At 47.1% G+C, this 17,059-nt stretch overlaps 1 protein-coding gene across 4 annotated transcripts in view; it reads right to left on the reverse strand.

The window, feature by feature from the left end:
* Nucleotides 1-17,059, reverse strand: part of ELFN1 (extracellular leucine rich repeat and fibronectin type III domain containing 1) — a 110,201-nt gene that overhangs the window by 87,290 nt on the left and 5,852 nt on the right. Inside the window, exon 2 of one of the 4 annotated variants that reach the window (XM_042798363.1) lies at nucleotides 11,247-11,415. The exons of the other annotated variants lie outside the window; for them this stretch is intronic. The gene's annotated coding sequence lies outside the window, so the exon portion shown is untranslated. The remainder of the gene's footprint in view (nucleotides 1-11,246; nucleotides 11,416-17,059) is intronic. 4 annotated transcript variants of the gene reach the window in all.

The raw sequence follows: 17,059 nt of genomic DNA on the forward strand, positions 1-17,059 counted from the left end.
ACACCAAGGGAACATCCTAGGACTGCAATGAAGCCGTGCCTCAGCACATACCACTACTGCTGCCTGGGCACTGGGGACAAACAGACCGGCTGTCCTTTTCCCGAGAGCAGATTTTTGACTCAGAGAGCCACGAGCGTTTCCCCAGCTAGACTTGAGCCACTTCTTCCTTATGCATTTCAAAAGACAACTTTCCCCTTTAGCATCACAAATGCTTTCCCTGGGGAGCAGGGAGCTCCGATATCTGCAGCACTGCATCTTTATAGTGAATTGCCTATCGATGACTTCATGGCTAATATATACAATGAGAAGCAGAGGAGCTAATATAATCTAATTTTCCATGTTTACTGCATTATTACAGTGGTTGAATCTGCTGATTAGTTCCCATTTTTCTTGCCATCTCTTCCTGAGCATCCCTTTCATTTTTGCCCTGCTTATCTGCATACAGAGTCATTTATCCATACGGCTGGTGTAACAGCAAGGAAGGCCAAAGCTATCATTTCTCCTCCCTTTCAAATTTAATCTTGCAGACCTCAATCTTTGTGATACCGCTATTATTTTGTCCATATCTGATCTAACAGGAACCAGCCATTATTTTTGCCTTAAAAAAAGAAAAATGGAAAAAACTAATCCAAGCAAAAGAGAATAATGGCTGTGGCACTAATGATCCTTGGCATATCTACTTGCAATGAATCCGGTGCTAAAACAGAGACTGTTTGTTTCCCTTCTCTCTACATAACTGCAAGACTGACCCCTCATGCACAGGCAGCTCCCCACCAATAAACAACATTGCCCTGATCTCCCAGGAGATTCATTTCACTGCCAACTATCTCCACAGCCCTTCTTATTGTCTCGACTTATTTACCCAAATAGTGGAAAAACAACTCAAGTGGAGCTGCACACTCTCCAACAACATGACTGCAACTGGTTTCTTCAGTTTTGTTCCCCTACAAGCTAGGAAAGTCTCTTCCCCTGATGGTTATTAATGGAAAAGGGAAGGGGAAACTTTCCTATGATAAGAGCAATACCAGAAAGTGCTCTTCATTACTGTTCTTGAAGATCATGGCAAAGAAATTTTTCCCCCCAACTTCCTTAATGCTCCCCAAGCCCCCACTCCGAGCAGACTATCACACCAGCTAGAGACCATGAGCTGAAGCACCAAGCCAAGCGCTTCTGCACGTGCCAACCACATCAGCCACCACTGATTTACTTGGGAGAGGCGAGGAGACAAATTGAGGAATCCCTCTCCTCCCTTCTCCTGCACCCCAAATAGCCAGAGCTTTTTCAAGCAGTAAATATGCCTGCCCAACCTCCTCACTGCACGTCCACAATTTGCACCATCACTCTGTGGTTTCTATCTAAGCCACGCTCTTCACCTCTGCCTGCAACCCAGAGACCTTCACATGCCCTCCCCTTCACCCTAGGAATATTATAAATAAATCACGGGGCCACATTTGGCTCTTGGTCTGTGAAACAAGCAGGGACCTGGAGCTGCTGCAAAGGGACAGGGCACTGGCAGGTCACAGGATCCTGCCTGTCCCCTGCACCAGGATTTATGCAGCTGAGACTTGTGGAAATTAAACTGAGCCCTTCCCCATATCCTCTGCCAAACGAGCCTGATTTGGGGAACCTCTTGCTCACCTCGACATGGAGCTCCCAGCTACCCAAGCCATAGCACTGCGGGAACCTAAGTATTTCTTGGTTTAGATACAACACAGCATGCATTATATTTATTATTAATGAAAGATTAAATGTTATAAAGAGCATTATTAATTTTAAAGCTACTAATAATCATCAGCTGTCCCTCACTTCACCCTGCAAGCCTAAGAGCTATAAAGAAAGAGCAAATTTCAGCTCAGAGCATCTTTAATAAAGGCTGCCATGACCCAGAGCCCAGTTCCACAGCTCAGGGCCACGGGTGTTTTCTGCAACTAGTGAGGAACCTCAAAGGTCTTCTAATGTGAACAACCATAAAAAGCTAGAAATGGCAGAAAAATAACTCTGTTATCCTTGTCTTTGGAAAGAAGGACTCAAACCAACCTCTCAGCTCTGCACACATATCACCCCAAGAGCCCAAGTTTGCAGTGACCTGTGTCACAGCAGTTATTAAATGCTGATAACCCATTTGAGCACCAAGGGAAAGTCCACATTTCCAGAGCATTACTTGCCCTCTCCCTTCTTGGGAAAACGGAGCTCTTCAGTCTCAAAGGAGCATGAGCCAAACAGAAGTCACAACAGACCCTTCACAAATGAGTTCTCATGGGACAGGACTGTCCCTGTGACCAGATAAGACTTATCTTGCCTCCCAAAAGCAGCATCTACTCCCATCACAGTTGCTCCGTCAGCCCCAGGGGGGACCAGAAGCAGGGCCATTTCTGCCCTGAATCCTCCAGCATCTCAGCAGGGCAGGCAGCCACCAACCCCAGCAGAAAATCAACGTATCAGAAGGTCACACGTGCAAGCACAAAGCATCCTTTGCACACCAGCAGGAATGTTTTCCTGCCAACTCTGGCACATCAACATTGGTGGCGAATCACATCTCCTTTGTATTTGACTTGGAGGAATGGAGAAAAAGAGGTGTTTTACAGAGAAGAGTCACAAAGAGCCCCTCCTTGGAAAACAGGTTATTTTTGGTACTATAATCCCTTTCCTGTGGAAAAAGAGGCAGGCCCGAGAGACTGAGGGAGCTGCTGAAACCCAGAGAGGAATCTGGCAGCAGAGCCTGGAGCATAATTCAGATATCAAGGACCAACAACCAGGACCAAGACCCATGTTTAAAGACTGTATCTGCCTCAGGGATGAGATCTGCACTTCAGCACACGTCAATCCACCCGCATGCCTATCAATACTGCTGTGAGCCATGCCAATACGGGGTGCTGTAGAGTGAGAAGGTGACAAGGAGCACTTTGCTTACCCAGATCTTTCCGAAGCATGCAAAGACCTGGCTCCTCATCAGAGTGCTAATTCTCACCCTCTTTCAGCCCAGTTTTTTGCAGCTTTTCTACAAATCCAGAATACATTTGAGCGATCAGCACAATGTTTAGTGAGAAAATCGTATGCTACATTTCCGCTTGGCATGATTTTGAAATGGTTAAGCTGTTAAGCCCTGAAAGGGAAGTTTTAAGAATACAGTGTAAAAAAAAGAAGCCAAAAACAAAAATAAACCAACAGTGGCAAAATTAGAGCATGACATAAAGGAATCATTTGGATGGATCCCTTTTTCCAGAGAAATGGTGCATGCTGGCTGTTGTTTTCCAATGTCAGAATCTCTGCAGTTGTGTAGCACTTGGACTTTCATTACAACAGCAAGGGAAAATAACAAATTGAATGTCAACACAAGAAAGGGAAAAGTTTTCCTAAACTTGGATCAAACCTCTTATAAGCTTCTCTAAACTACAGCCACGTTGCCCCTGAGGCCCCCTTTGCCAATCTCGCTCTGCCCCAGCAAGGGGGATGCTATCGAGGCAGGAAGATGTCATTTGACACACATGCAAGTGCTTGTGTAAGGACTAGCAATGGTCCCAGGTGGGGAGAGGCCATGTCAGGTACCCTAGAAATGCTCACGTATCCACATTTTCTAGATGGACCCTTCCAAAGAGAAGCAAGTCCTGCCCCAATCCATGGCTCACCTTCATGCAACACAACACCAGTGATGCTGGTGCCTCTGAGGATAGTCAGGTTCTGCCTAGGGTGTTCCAGGGGATAGAGAGGACTCCCCACCTTCACCCCATCTTGCTTTTCACAATGCAGTAACAGCTGTTCAGTCCCTAGGTCCCCTATGTCACTCAGAGATCCCTCATGAATTATGCATTGCTTTGCTGCTGTGCAAAAGGATTTGGTGACTTATTTATGCAGCCAGATACTGGGCTGAAGGACACAGTTCCAATCACCATTTTACATTGATTTTTGTCATAAAATGTGATGCAATGCTGGATTAAAAGACCTCCCAGAATCCATACATGTGACAATGCTCCACTACAGCTGTGATACAAAGCATTAAGGTAGTGACAGTGCCAACAGCATTCATACCTGCTAGTCTGAGGTCCACCCAACCTAATGCAGGTGAGAGAAACAAGGGCTCTTTTCCTCCCACTCCAGATTTCCCTGGGTCACTGTGAAGTGTTTGCTATTCAAAGAGTTCTTGCAAGAGAGCTCTCTCTGCTGGGAGGGTTTGGATCAGAGGCATCAGGTTAGGTCACCTCCAAAGGTAATGGTGGGAACAACCTCATTCCCCAGCATATTCATGTCTGTGCACAGGTCAAGCACTCTCCTGATAAGGGTATCTCCTGTCCAGTTCTGTACATTGACCCATCTTCAGCTGGGCATGATGAAGATGAATAAACAGCCAGAGACAGCTTTTTCCTCTATCTTCTAAAACTTCTCCAGCTGAGGTCCTCCCCTGACTTTCTGAAGTGCCAGAGGATCTTGCATTGTGTCCACATAGTCACAGGATGAAACCCATGACCCGTACCCCCAAATACCTCTGCTCCCTGAGGAGGCACGGACATAAGTAGCCAACCCATCATCTGCATCTAACCTGGGGGGTGTTTTAAGATTTGCTTAGACAAAGTCCATACCAACCTGATACACCACTGGCAAAAGTCTTGCTTCAAGGGAGAAACTGGACTGCAGACTCCCAGAGGTCCCTTGTGCCAACATTTCTGAGTCCCACCTTGTGATCTCCCATCCTGGATTCACCCTCCTCCACAATCTTGAAACTGCAATTCCTCTGAAAAGCTCTCTGTCACTGTAAGTGGGGAATCTCATATCTGAAGAACTGACAAAACCCTGGGATTTAGTTTTTATTGCAAAGCCAAAGCCCCCTCTGCACATGGCCCTTCCCTAATGACAAACAGCATCTCTGTACCTGTCAATTACTCCTGAATCACAGCACGGTGACAAACAGGTTGTGAGATGGGGCAGAGCACACGGTGAGCTGCTAGAGGACTTGTGCTGAGAAAACAGCATGATAAATAATTACTTCGTTGAAAGTCAAGGGGCAGCATTTCCACTGATAACATTTTCATAAGGAGCCTTTGCTCCTCATTGCTCTGGGAGGAAGGTGCTCAGCCATCCCCACCCTCTGCCAAGGAGCCAGACTTGCAGGACACAGCCTGGCAGCCTCATCCCAGGGCATTATTTCTACTTCAGGTAGGGAGAATAATCCCTCTGGATAAGGTGGGTAACAGCACAGTCCTGCTCACGGTCAGGGATGTGCCCAGCCTCCACCAACCACTAGTGCATGTGGGCTCTGAGTTCTCTTTTGTTATTTTAGCCTTACTCCATCCCACTTCCAAGTGAGCTAGTGGGATTCATGGGAGGCTGGAGCTGGATCTTTAGATGCCATACAGCCTGCAGAATAACACCTAAACAAGCATACATCTCCTTCTTCCCTCATCCAAAGTGCCATCTTATTAAGTGCCAAGTCTCTTTGAAGTAATTACTGTGCAAGTGTCCCTACTGCAGCACAGCAAAATAAACAAACACAGGGTGAAAATAAATCAGTAACTATGGATGAGGTCTCCTGTCCATGGGCACTTCGGAGAGAGTATGGGTATTTCTCCACATTGGCAGCCTGGTGACTCTCAGTGCGATACATGACTTCATGACAAAAGATGCTGAGAAGGTGCCGGAGGAAGAAGGGAAACTGTTTTTCCCTTCCTTTTGATTTACACATGCTTCTGCTGGCACTGGCTCCTGGACATGTATTTCTCCATGCTCAACTACTGCTGAGCATGATAATATAGAAGCATATACCCAGGCATTCTCTGTCTGTGGGCTCCACTGTAGATCAGCAGCATGATGAGAAAAAGGCTTATTTGCATCACCATCATTTGGTATTTGCAGCAGGATGCCAAGAGCACAGAACAGCCACGGTAAAAAACATTCGATTTAACCTTCACGCCACACACCTTCCTGAACGCATTACCCATTGCAGACCTGGCATCAAATCCTCCCTACCAGCCCTTCATGCCATCCCATGATGGAAAGGTGTTCAAAAGCACTTCTCAACTGCCCCAAGCATGTAGCCAGGGCAAGGTCACAGCACCCAGCACTGTCCCCAAGGTGGGGAAGGTTCCTGTGATACTGCTCAAGCCACCACAGCCCAAAGCAGCCCTTTAGCTCCTCTCAAATGCATCAAGTGTTCAGTCCTCAGTTATGGAGCTGGGAAACACCAGGAGAGCCTGGAAGACAAGCAGTTGCATTATCATGTGTTCATCATCAGGAACTGAGAGCACACAACTCAACACGAGTGTCCTCCATTGGCTTCAAGGGCAGCAACACATTGAAATTCCCAGCTGATTCAGGGCTCTCATTTGCACTTTCATCAGCCATGGCCAGGAGCTGTGAAGGCTTTCCTAGCAAACCCAGCAGTTCCTCTAAGACTGGCAGCATTGGTGTTCATCTGTGCAGTGCTTTGTGGATGCTCCTGGAGCAAAGCATGGGAGAGTGATGGAGGGATTTTAGCTATTTATGAATTAGAACAGTGGTTTACATATTTTACATAGTAAGATAGAGGAGATTTTGCTCAGAATAAGGTCTTTTTTTTCCTTCAGTTTTTTTTTTCTAAATTGCTTTCCTAATCATTAGTACTACTTGCCACGATGAACAACCCAGCAACTCCATCATGTTACCTTGGACGTACCATGGCAGACAGCTAATGTTATTGGTCATCAATCATGTCCCTTTCAATCTCCATTATAGAGGAAGAGCAAATTTATTATGATGCATTTGTCATTACACACCAATGCCTTTCCCCTATCATATAACTGGATACCCCCAAGGTTCATAATTTGCAGTATAATAGTAATTTTTAAAGAACCACTGGTAATCAATAGCACTCAGCATCCCTGTCAGGATCATTTGCAAAACAAATAACAACACTGGTCTCAAACAACTTTACAGGAGGGATATTTAATCCCCATGAACTGCATTATATGATGGATAAGCAAGGAATCCTAGACTATGTATCATGTATTTTCCTTGGATTAAATATCACTTCAATCAATGTTGCTACCAGCTGTACAATGCTGCCTGTGTTTTCACTAAGTAATGCTGAAGTATTGTCTTACAAATAGATATTAGCTACGTGCCAGGCACCAAAAGCACATGGCAGCTCCATGGGGTGTGAGGAGTGGGGCAAGGCAGAGGGCAGAGCAGTGAGTTAGCCGATACGATGCTGCATGAGGAGCACACAGTAGCAGGCAAAGTTGGGGGCACAGAGGGCTGTGGGGACCCCACAAGCAGGGCACTGCTGTGCTGAGGGCTCATAGCAGACATTTACCATGGCCACAACCAGAGACGAAGCTCCCTCCTGGGGTGGGTTTGCTCCACAGAGCTCATTGAGGCACGGACCTGCCCTCATTACCAGAATACCCAGCCTAGCCTCCACACCGAAATCAAATCACCAAGAGAATGAGGTGCTCTTTTCAGCCCCTTGCCAATACAGAGCTTGGGTTTAACCAAGTTACTACCTATAACTCTACAAAAGTGCTAGGTAGTATTATTTAATAAGAGGTTCAGCTGTTTGCCTCATTAGCTAAGAGACAGACCTAAAGGACAACAAACAGAGGCTCGATTTACTTGCTGCTTTTCCTTCTCCTTCAGCACGTACTGCCAGAGGCTGTAATTGGGAAGGTAACTTTGTCCCAGCTGCCTCTGCCCTGGTTGCGGTCAATCTGTCTCAAGTCCCAGGCCAAGACAACCTTTAATGGACCTTTTAAATATAAAAATTGACACAAACACAGCTGACCCAGCAGGACTCTGTGCAACCAGTGCACGGAGAAGCGCTCACAGGGACAGGGCCAGCCCCAGGGGCTTATGCATCCCCACACATACCTGTCTGTGCTGCAACCTCAAGACAACCCAGCCAGCATCCAGCCCAGGGCTCCCTAACAAACACCTCTAAAGTCAGATTAAAAGACAGCCACAATATCTGTGCTTCATCAACCTCACTATCAGGGAGCCCCAGTTACCTGTTGTGTGGCCAAGCAGGCCAGCACCTGCAGTTTTCCTTATAGACAGCTTTCCAAGGCATGAAATCCACATTTAAATTTGCTACACAGGTTTCTTCCTCTTCGGAGGTCTCCGGCAGAACCGTATCTCACTACTTGCAGCTGGAGACACCTTTAGTGAAATCTTCAGCTCCTACTGATGTGGAAAAATTCATGCATTTCCCTCCTCATGTAAGTGCAGGTCTGGCATTCACAGCACTTCCCAGCGATAAGCCCCAAATCACTCATCACTAGAAACCCCTCACTTGGGTAAGGACGGGCAGAGTTGGGATAATGAAGAAAAAAACACCCGTGGACCCCAACTAAACACTTTAGCTGCTGGAGATTACAGAATCCTATTTAGCAATATCAGAGAGCATTTTCCACAGAGGAAACATCTTCAAGCTGGCTATAGGAAGCCAGGAAAATTAAATATTTTGGGAGGAAGAAGCATCCCACAGAGTTTCACTACTTCTGGTTCATTTTTAGAGACAAATCTGTTTTAGAAATGGAATTAACTGTGGCATCCTGGTACCCTTTCCCACTCAGCAGCACCTTGACTGGGCTGCCCCAAGGAAAATGCCATTACAGAAAATATGGCTATTTTTAAAGCTAGAAGGACAAGTTCTCCTCCCAGTTACACCAGTGACCTCACGACTCTCCACAAGGTTGGGCAGGCACAGCTCTGATTTCAGGCTATTTTGAGCATCCTCTAGAGTCACCAGGCAGAAAGTGCAGAGGAGCAGGATAAGGCCCTCGCCTCCATGTAGTCAGACCCAACCTGTTAAGACACCAATAATTTTCACTGAGTAAAGGGTAAAATTAATCCCCTGCTTAAACAAAACACTTTAATCAAAACCCTGTGGCTGGAGGGAGCACAGCTGCTTCCCCCCACATGAGCACGGATCTGAGCAGGGCTGACACCCCTGCTGCCATCCCTGCTCAAACATTACATGTGCACATGTAACACAAACTCGTTCAGGGCTCTCCCACAGATGAAATATTTAAACGCTTTATACATTATCCCTTTTAATTTAAATAAGATGGAATTGCTATAAACTGACTTGGCCTGACTTGCTCTCCCCACCGATTTTTCTTTAATCTTCCACCTGCAGCTCCATCAGGCTGTCATCCAGCATGATCTCAGAGCTTCACGAGCATAGTCCATGCTGGTAAATGGATGGAGACCTCTAGGAAAGCTCAAATGCTGCACAGTGATGAGGAGGAGCCTTCCGCTCTCTCTTGAGCAAGCATCAGGGCTACAGCCTGGCTGAAGAGATATCACGTATCAAGAAGGGATACAGAGCCTGGACTTTCCCATCTGCATTTGCCTGGCTGGGATGAGCACCACCTGCCTTGCACCCGACCCAACCTGTCTGCGTCACCCTTTTGGGGAGCTGCTGCTCTCGCCCCCAAAGCAGCAGCCACATTTTAGCTGCTGGTGACACCAGTAAAAGAAAGATTCGGGGTGAGCTCTGGAAGACAAGACATGACCAACACGTAATTCTCTGCTGATGTGCTCAGACACAACACAAAACCTCCAAGAGTATCAGTCTGGGAGGAATTTCCCAGCTCATGTCACCCAGGGGAGATGATACTGCAAGACTCAGGCTTTTATCCCACCGCCATGCCCAGCTCCTGAGCATCCCCAGAGGCTGCACATATGCACCGGCTTCATTAGCAAACTTGGCAATGAATGATCAAAGCAACCAGCTATTTTACCCAAATTCACCCTCTTGTTCTCACCCTGGAGGCCAGAGGACCCAACGTTGCTGTCCCGGGTGCAAGGGGAGAGAGGACACGTTTGTGGGCAGGGTGGAAAGAGCTCTCCCTTGGACTGCAGAAGCCTAAAGATGGAAAACGCTTACAGCTGTGTACGCATCCATATGCATAAGAGAACAGGCCCTGATCCAGCACATGCTTACGTCAATCTGCCGTCACCAAGATTTAGGAGAACATTTAAAATTAAGCAAAAATTTCCTTGCGCTGCATAACTAAGGACAAAGAAAGGAAATAAGGCTCATGGTTAGAGCAGAAGCAGGTGTCAAGGGACTTGGTTCCAGCACCGGCTCCAGCACTAACACCCCAGGTAACCCTGGGCATGTCACTTCATCCTCACTGATCTCCAGGCATGATTCCCCTTACAGCTATAAAGGGCTCTCAGATGGTCACAGAAAACCCAACCAGCTTTGAAGGCTATTTCCCATCTGGTCCCCATGGCCAGATCTTCATGAGCTGTTTGCAGAAGAGCAGGTCATTTGTGACTCAGCGGCTCCAAGGAACCCCACAAGCCCTGGCTTCGAGAAGCTGCTTATAATCTAAACCACAGAAGAAACTCAGGATTTACAAAAATACTTCAGGTTTTGCCTGATGAAAATAAAGACAACGGCATTTCAAAATAAACGGGGATAAAAGCAAGATAAGTGAAACACACTTATTTCCCAACCCAGCCTAATTAAAATTAAGTGTACTACTCTGTTCACAACCACAAGTAAGAGTTCCAGTGCAAAAGAGTACGTTGACCTAAGGGCTGTACAACATGACGCTGTTTTGTTAGTAAGATAGGGACTGGAATGGACAAAAACAAAACAAAACAAAAAATCAGAACAGGAGCTAGTAATTCTTCATTTAGAGAGAAGGAGAAAAACCAAGCAGAAAACTCAGGGCTTTTTCTTAAAGCCAACCTGGAACTAGAGAACCTACAACTGAGTTCACAACTGGAAAGGATGTTAATACAGAAGAGGATTTTTCTGCAAAACCATTAGTGAAGCTCAATATTAACAAACTGACCCACACAGTAAAAAAATGTGACAAACTTCTCTGAACTTTGGTGGGGTGGTAACGTTCACTCTGCTTGAAAGCATTACAACTGGCGTTGATCTTAAGGGTCCTTTCCAACCTAAATGATTTTAGGATTTCTTGGGGACCTTTAAAAATCACATTCCACAGATTTATTTCCCCTTCTTTCTTTAAACACAAAGCAGTTACAGAATCTTGACAGCCCGATTTCTGCTCCTTGGTGAATTGGGACAGCTGTTGGAACATGCTGACATATTGAAGCTTTCCTTTCACTTCTCTGTGTTAGATGTCCTCCAGAAGCAGTTGCACTGTTCCTGTGCCCACGCTTCCTCATTTCCCTAGACAAGGTAAACAGGACCCAGGCCAAGCGGGTAAAGCAGGCTGGGCCCAGCGGGGTGTCCATCCCCACCCGTGCACCCCACCCAGCCTGTCTGCACCCTGCAGTTTCAGTCCTACCTGCCGGCATAGGGTTGATGGCCAGACGCACAGCTCAATCCCGTTCCCACCTCAATGTCCTGTTCTGCTGCACAGTTTGCAAAGCGCAGACTTTTCCTAGCACGGGCCAGGTCCCCGCAGCCTCTGGAGACAGAGGCTCAAATGCAGACAGCATAAAAGTTCAATGGTGCTGTAAAACACAAGAGATAGGTTTGAACTCCTGGATTTTAAACAGAAAGCCACTTCCAGCAGCTCTCCATCCCCTCGGGACACATGCCAGACCTTGTAATTCACTGCTCAGCGCCGCCTTCCCAGGAGAAGGCGGCTGGGAGCAACGTTACTGCACTGCCTCCCTCCATCGCCAGGAGTCAATCGGCTTGGTGACACCCGTGGTCACAGCCGTTGTCCTGCCAGCCCTGATGGATGTCCTGAGCATCACACGTCTGCCTGCAGCGTTTGTACCTGCTGCACCTTGAGCAGGGGCAGAACCAGCACGAGGATTACGGAGTTTGTTTCCAAGACACGTCCCGGGGCAGAAGCCAGTATTTTTATACCCCAAATCAGATGTTCAATACTTTTTTTTTTTTTTTAAATCACTGCCTTTCTTTTGCATTGCTTTAACAGCTTTACTCTTTTTGCAATGAAAGCTCAGAAGGGTGGGTGGGAAATGCCCCTTCAGTGCTGCTCCACACACCCCTGCTTTTACTGAAGCAGGGTCAGGCACAAGCGTCTCAGCACAGTGATGAAAAACTACTTCAACTCCTCCACTGTCCCAGGCTTTTTCCTTGTGATCAGCCTGACCAGCCACCCAGCCTGGAAAGGGAAGAGTTAATTAATAATATCACAAGATGAGCACTTGGGCCATGCAATTATCATCTCCTGCTAGAATACCTTGGTGAACCACCAGCATTAATGGAACCAGCACTGAACTGAAGTCAAGACATTTATCCTTTGACAATGCCCTGTTGCAACAACTTTATTTTGATCATACCGGATGATTAATGCTTACAGCCATTGTCATTTCCTTTGATAGATTTTTGGGGCTGTGGAGTGACATTTGCTCAATGCACCATTCTTGAAAAGCTGCGCTCATCATAGCATAGAAGAGAGAGATGCTCCCTGCATCCAGCCGTCAGCAACCAGGCTCTGCAAGCTGCAGGTGGCCGGGCAAGTTACTTTGAGGAATAGGGGGATGCTTACGGAAAGCCTCGCCTGGTAAAGGCTGCGGGGTGAGAGGAAAGTGTGTTAAATGGCCAGTGTTGTAAGAAATGGCCAGAGTTTGTCTTATCCAGTAGAAAGAGGCTGTTGGTTACAGACATCACGGCTAAGAGCTGTAGCAGACTCTGCTGTTTTGCCACAAACGCACTGGAAGATCAGATCCCGAGCTGAGACTCTCCGGGGATGAGTTGCAGCCGTACCAAGCTCTCACAGCTGCTCTTGAAGCCAGGAGGCATCCAAAATCAGATTGATCAATCAGTAAAACAAGACACAGACAAATGTCTTAACCATAGCATTCACTAATGGGGAAAAAAAAAAAAAAAAAAAAACCACAACACACAAAAAAAAAAAACACACAAAACAACTTGGAAACCTTAATCTTAACCTCTGTAAATCCAAGTTCCCCCCACCTGTAACATGAGGACAAGAATCATCTACCTCACCCGGCTGCAGCAAGGTTTTCCTAATCAACCAGCTCATTAATTCATGCAAAGTATTAGATAGACAGCAGATGGATGGCTTTACACAATAGTCTTTTCTACAGTGAAATATTTCTACTTAGTTCTCCACCTGCAGCTGCCTGCCCACTCCCATCTCACCGGCACGGAGCAGTCCAGGCTCATGCAGGGACACACATGAGGTCCGGAACAGGGGGATCTCCCCTAGACCCAAACAGCACCCGGGATTCCTTGGCTGGAGACACCCTTTTCACAAGGCTTCTTACAGATTTGATTTTCATCTCGTCATATTTAAAAGCTGTCTCGGGAGCGTAATGATTCTAAATTCACTCACCGCCACAGTCAATCAATGGAGCGGCGGTGGCTGCTAGTGCCTCGCTAGCAGGCGGTGATGAATGAGGCTTTCGAGGCTGCATCGCTCACCTCCGAGCGAGAGGAGAGCGTGGGCAGAGGGTGGGGAAGAGGAGTAAAGCCAGAATCAAGAATTACAAGGAAGAAACGGGGCGGGGGGTAGGAAAGCCCAACCTGCTCACTGCAAACTTGGGACAAATGTTTATCCGCTCCTGGAAGGCACGGCTTGGAGGAAGCAGCCTTGGCTTGTGTTAGTCGCCCTGACCTGTTATCATCCCACATCTTAAATCAGCTAATACGTTCATTACAAATGAGTGCTAACCCCAAACCTGGCTTGGGCAGAGGACCAAAGCCCCCGCCCCAGCTTTCACCCCGCACATGTGCCCCTGCCCCAGCTTTCCTACCCAGGAGACGCTGGAGAACAAACACCCGAGACCAGCTCTCAAGAGCACGTCTTCCCTTAGGACAAAGCAATAAAGGGAACAGCATTGAAGGTGCCATCCCTCAACTCTTCCCACGACGAAGCAGACACAAGCCCCACCAGATGACACACAGCAGCACCCTGTGCCTCCCCATCCCTGAGCAGCCCTGGGTGCTCGCAGCCACCCCAGACACCAGGGAGCACCCGTCCCTGCAGCTACTGTGAGTTTCCAGGGAGGGAAAAGAGAAAAAAAAAAAAAAAAAAAAAAAAAGCACGCCAAAATCCCCCTGCTTGGGGGAGGCTAAAGGGCCTAATCCTGCTCCAGCATGCTGCCGATCACCTTGCTCTACCAAGATAGGATGCTGCTCAGTATTTGAAAGGAGTCACCTCACATCTGGGCTCTTTTTCTCCCTCTTTCTCCAATTACAGGGTCAGGTCAGTGCTGTGCAGCCTGTGAGCATAGAAGTATTCGTAATATGGAAAACTTGTATTATCAAAGAAGCTGCAGTTTGTGGCACGAGCATCAGAGCTGGATGTTACAAGTCTCACAATGCAGAGAGGGGAAAGAGTCAGAAACTGAAACCCACCACACCAGCAAAATAAAAATAAGAGGCAGTAAAAGTAAATTAATGGTGTTGCTCCAATTTGAGCAAACACTAATTAAGAACATGTAATTGAATTAATGCATTATTTAGAAACCCCAGCAAATCCTGAGCGGGGATATAAATATGTTATAGAATTCCTTTGACATCAGATATATCTCACGCCTCGCTACTCACAATTTATTTTAATGTCACTAGAATCTCCAGATTTATTTACATCCTTGTCACTCAGCACTGTTTCACATTTACCCCGTATATCTATATCCTCTCCCCTCAATTCCACACACTCAAGTGCTCCATATGGGGCAGTGATGACCATTTGACAAGCCAAAACTGTGTAATAAATCAGCTCAGCTCATCAACCACTTCCCCTCCCTGTGCCCAATAGCCACAGGTCTGGGTCTAATTAGTTTATAGCCTGGAAAAACATCAAATACCTCATTAAAAAAAAAAACAAAATCATCTTTTCTAAATACATTTTTTTCTTCAGCTTCAAGTGTTGGTTTGCTTCATATTACACTGTGAAAGGCCCTGCACAAGCAGGAGTTAAGCCTGGCCCACAATAGGTCAAGAAATTGATATCACACCCTGGAAATAGAGGAAAGCATCACCTTGAAGGTGGTGAGGGGGAAGAAAAATCAGCCCCTCAAAGGTTTCACAGCAGATGTCTGTACCTGTGAAATGTCCCAAGATACTGCATTTGCAGCTGGGACAGTTTAGCAGTGCTTCAGGTATTTAGCAAGAGGCTTTACATACATTACTCTTCCCTCCTTCCGAGCCCTTCGCAGTGAGGCTTACGGTTCTTACTATACCTGCGTTTCTAAGAAGAGATACAAATATGCTAAAAGGAGAGAAAAATATCCAATGAAATTGTTTAAAACTGCTAGAGACACTTGTAAGGACAGAAGCATGAGGAAATAACATGGGTGAATCCAAGTTCACACACACACATATAGCTCTAGGAAAGGGAAGAAAGAAGCAGCATTAGTGTCTTGTACTTAGGTATGAGCACATACTGTAGCAAAATATGCATGCTGTTTATAAAACATATTGGAAGACTTTTCCCTAAAGGATGTCATATAAAATATAAAATTTTATTATCTCTGCCATTTTACAAAGATATACACAAACAAGTTGCCAAATCTGCCTGCAGTTTAACTCCATTAAATACAATGAATGAGTTTGGCCCACAAAAAAACTCTGCACTTACTGTAATAAAGCTAAAAGCTGATAGCAGCTAATACAGTAAAACACATATGTTTCTGTATACTTATTCCTGATGATTATAAAATACAAGTAAGCTACAGAGACTCCTTTTGTCCAGCTCTAAAGAAATGCTGAAATGAAGAGGAAAAAAAAAAAAACATAAACCTTGAAGTTTTTCTCTCCAGTTCCCCCTAAGCACAAAGGGGAAAGGGCTGGGGGGAAGCCACCAGGGTTGTGTTCATTTGTGTTCTTTTCCCACCAAGAGCCCTGAACACATATAACATGTGTGTTTGAACAAAACACCTGACGGTTTGGTCCCCAGGTTGGGCAGGTCCCCACCCAGCAGGAGCAGGGGTCACAGGTCTGGACCCCATCCCGGGACACCCGCTTCTCCCCCAGCAGCCCCCTGAGGGGAGAACATGCTCAGGCTTCTGGGGCAGGGACACTGGATGCTCCACTCCCCGGGGCAGCTGGCCACAATTTCGTTTGCAGAGGGATTTCCTCACAGTCAGCGAGTCTCCGGCCACTGGGTCATCTTGAATTATACCTCGAGCCTTACGTTGCATGGGGGACCACACCAGGTGGTACAGAAGCCAGACCAAAATGACCAACTGTAAGCCTCCCCTGACTGATAGGGGTTTTTTTTTTTGTTCATTTAGGTGGGTTTTTTAAATGCACACAGCTTTCTCTCAGGCTGCTATCATAACCACACCAGCTCCCACCTCCCCAGCGTCCTCCCGTGTCCCTCCAGCTCCCTTACAGAGGCTGATACGTACCCTGCACCCTCAGTGCCACCTCCTCCAGACCCTCCTGCCCCAGCTCCTCATGGTACACAGGGGCTCCACATCCCCCTCACCTGGAGCTAACTCTCAGAACAGCTTTCTTACATGTTTATTATTATTTGCTTCTATTAAGGGAATGTCTCAGAGACTTAAACAGCCCTTGTGTTAGGGGATTTACATATATTCACCACTCCAGCAGCCAAACTACACTTCATAAATAATTTCGTGCTCTTTCTCCGTACCGAGCCCCTGCCACCCTGGCTGCCACTGCTCTCCTGGGGGTGTAGCAGACATGGGACCAAAGCTCAGGGGCTCCACTCCAGCCCCTTCAACTCAAGGTCCTCACAGCCCTACCTCCTTCCTCACCCGCAGTTTGGGACCACACATGGCTCCGTAGCTGTTCCACAGAGCCCCATCCCGATGCTCTCCTCCCCACCAGCCTCTTCTGGGCCCAATTTGCTGCTGGCCATCACACCTCCACCTCACCACAACCCAGGCCCTCAGCCCCAGTGCCATCAGGCTCACTCAGGCTCTCTCTGGGTCCCAAGTTCACAACATTCAAAAAATCCAACAGCCTTACCAGATTGCACAAAACACTGCTCAAGGCTGTACTCCCAGCTCATACCCCCTGGCAGCCCCTGAGGTAGCTTCCTCTCTCCCCCACCATCACCTCAAAGCCTTGCTGATGACTCCACCAGCCGCCTCCCCACCACAGACAGCTCGGAAAGGCACAGCCTACCTTCAGCAAGCCCACAGCCCCACATCCTCTCCTCCCGAGGCTCTTCACTGCCCTCCA

The sequence above is a fragment of the Tyto alba genome, unplaced genomic scaffold (assembly GCF_018691265.1).
Source record: "Tyto alba isolate M040663 unplaced genomic scaffold, T.alba_DEE_v4.0 Super-Scaffold_28, whole genome shotgun sequence".
In the NCBI taxonomy this organism is placed as follows: Eukaryota; Metazoa; Chordata; class Aves; order Strigiformes; family Tytonidae; genus Tyto; species Tyto alba.